Below are 3,134 nucleotides of genomic sequence, written 5' to 3' on the forward strand. Positions count from 1 at the left end.
AATCTGGTTTTTTGTTTGTTATCGAGAAAGATGGTATATGGTTTATATGTATAGAGGGAAATTTTGGAGGGAGTTAAATTTAGCGAGATGTTAAATTTGGTGATTGGAGGATTTTAATGTGGCGCTGTGGCCAGACTGGCCATGTGCCATTGAGAATGCTTATAATGGCTCTAAATGGCAGATTTTATTTTGTCGAATGGCTATCAGAATTCCAAATTCACCCAAATTAATTCCCTCCAAACTTTTTTGCTATACTGTATAATATGCAACTGTGAAATTAGGGATTTTATTTTGGCTCTGAAATTACTCCAATGTTTTACTGATACATATTGATGTACATGTACATGGTATGTTAAGAGGATACATCCTTGTACATTATCGACTGTTGAGGATTCATTAAAATGAACTGGTAGACTCTTCTTTTGTAGTTTAAACTAATATCTATATTAATAAAATAAGAAATAAATAAATAAAATAATTGAATTAATGATAATAAAGTAACTACATGTACATATCCTTGGCCTACACTAATCGCTGGCAAAGCCAAAATGACTAAAATAATTATTTTAAAGTTGCTGTATTACAATTCCACACATTATAAGATATAAAGCTACTAGTGGATCATAATAAGTGTGTGCATACATACACTTACTTGATACACTCTTTGTCTTTATTCTTTTGGATTAAAGTCTTTAATAATTGTTTCTCTTCTTTTAGACTCTCTGTACGCTCTTCAACAGTTTCCTAAACATTTATAAACTAATAAATAACAATAATAATAATAATAGTATTAACCATGTACTGTAGCCCATGGTTTTCTAAAAAATGGCTCTAAAATCACCCCAAATTTTTATTACATTTTCTGATACATATTGATGCCCTTATGCTGTGTAGAAAGTTTGAGCTGATTCCGACTTCAATTTTTCAAGTTATGGCCATTTTAAAAAATGCCGAAATCTTAAAAAATATCCAAGGCCATAGCCCATGGTTTTTTCCAAAAAATGGCTCCAAAATCAACCCAAATTTTATTACATTTTCTGATACATATTGATGTCTTTATGCTGTGTAGAAAGTTTGAGCTGATTCCAACTTCAATTTTTCGAGTTACGGCCATTTTAATAAAATGTCAAAATTTTGAAAAGTTCCCATGGCTATAGCCTGTGGTTTTTTTCAAAAAATGGCTCTAAAATTAACCCAAATTTTATTACATTTCCTGATACATATTGATGTCCTTATGCTGTGTAGAAAGATTGAGCTGATTCTGACTTCAATTTTTCGAGTTACAGCCATTTTTAAAAACAGCTAATTTTTGAAAAAAACCATGGGCTATATAGCCCATGGTTTTTTTCAAAAAATGGCTCCAAAATCACCCCAAATTTTTATTACATTTTCTGATACATATTGACGTCCTTATGCTGTGAAGAAAGTTTGAGCCAATTCTGACTTTAATTTTTTGAGTTACAGTCATTTTAAGAAAATGCCAAAATTTTGAAAAGTTCCCAAGGCTATAGCCCATAGTTTTTTCCAAAAAATGGCTCCAAAATTAACCCAAATTTTTATTACATTTCCTGATATACATATTGATGTCCTTATGCTGTGTAGAAAGATTGAGCTGATTCCGACTTCAATTTTTCGAGTTACATGTAACAACCAATTTTTGAAAAATACCCAAGGCTATAGCCCATGTTTTTTTCCAAACATTGGCCCTAAAATCACCCCAAATTTTTATTACATTTCCTGATACATATCGATACTTTTATGCTGTGTAGGAAGTTTGAGTCGATCCCAAGCTCGACTTCATTTTAAGAAAATGCTTAATTCTGAAAAGTACCCAAGGCTATAGCCCATGCTTTTGTCTCAAAATTAGCCCCAAAATTACCCCAAATTTTTATTACATTTTTGATACATACTGATGTCCTTATACTGTGTAAAATTTTGAGCTGATCCCGACTTAAATTTTTTGAGTTACATGTAAGTTCTTGTTTTAAAAACGGCCAATTTTTGAAAAATACCCAAGGCTATAAAACTATGGCTCTGAAATTACCCCAAAATTTTATTACATTTTTTCATACATATTTATGTCCTTATGCTGTGTAGAAAGTTTGAGCTGGTTTCAACTTCGCTTTTTCAAGTTATATGGCCATTTTTAAAAACAGCCAATCTTTGAAAAATGCCCACGGTTTTTTCCCAAAAATGGCTCTGAATTAAATCAGCTTAAGTGACATTTCTTGATACATATTAATGCTTTTATGCTGTCTAGAAAATTTAAGCTGATTCTGAACATAACTTTTTAAGTTACAGCCATTTAAAACTTCAATTTTAGATTTATAGGGACAAGAATGGCTATAAAATGCAATTGCTACATACATGTACACATAAAAATGCTATTGCTACATGTACATATTATGGATGTACTTAATTAAATCAGTGTATTTATTACTCAATTGTTGGAGATTTGCTTGATGGGATGGCACTTTGACACATTTCATTAATTTCATTTTCAACTTTCATCTTCTCATTCTCAATTTCTATGATATGACATTAGAATGAGTAGTTATATAGAGAGGTGGGTGGAGAGAGAAGGGGAGAGAGAGTTGCTGTCATACAATAACTATAAAACACAAATAGTTAATTAACTACTTCCATAAATTAAAAGATAATAGGAGTACCATTTTCCTTTTGTCTCCAGAGTTCCTCAGTTTCTCGTTCCCCAAAATCATAACTCTTGAGTTGATCCTGTACCTAAAAATAAAGAGAAATTGAGAATAAAAATTTAATTAATGCTACATCAGTTCACATAATAACATAAACTCACTTTTTTGGTGTATTGTAGTGTTTTGATACTTTTCAGATTGTATCAATGCTGTAATCAGGCTGGATTCATTGATTTTGTGTGCTGTGTTGTGTACATGCTCTTGCATGCAATGCAGACCCAGCCCCACCTTTTTATAACTACATGACCACACCTCTTTGACCCCACCCTAAAAGTAGATAGAGCAGCAAAACTAACTGTAAACAAATATCGAGGCCGTTGTTGTTCAGTGTTACGTGTTAGTCTTGTTCTGAGGCTCTGACTTTGAAGCAACTTCTTTTAATGGAACTATGGCCGCTAATCAAACCTGTTTAGGTACACT

At 32.0% G+C, this 3,134-nt stretch overlaps 1 long non-coding RNA gene across 1 annotated transcript; it reads right to left on the bottom strand.

The window, feature by feature from the left end:
• Positions 1 to 312: 312 nt before the first annotated feature.
• On the bottom strand, positions 313 to 2,918 carry LOC109591045 (uncharacterized). The gene is made up of 5 exons (XR_002189636.1): positions 2,816 to 2,918; positions 2,670 to 2,742; positions 2,441 to 2,528; positions 653 to 744; positions 313 to 441 (listed from the first exon to the last, which is right to left on the bottom strand). It is a non-coding gene; the product is annotated as an uncharacterized LOC109591045 (long non-coding RNA).
• Positions 2,919 to 3,134: the final 216 nt, after the last annotated feature.

The sequence above is a fragment of the Amphimedon queenslandica genome, unplaced genomic scaffold (assembly GCF_000090795.2).
Source record: "Amphimedon queenslandica unplaced genomic scaffold, v1.1 AMPQUscaffold_9071_Cont18988, whole genome shotgun sequence".
Classification (NCBI taxonomy): Eukaryota; Metazoa; Porifera; class Demospongiae; order Haplosclerida; family Niphatidae; genus Amphimedon; species Amphimedon queenslandica.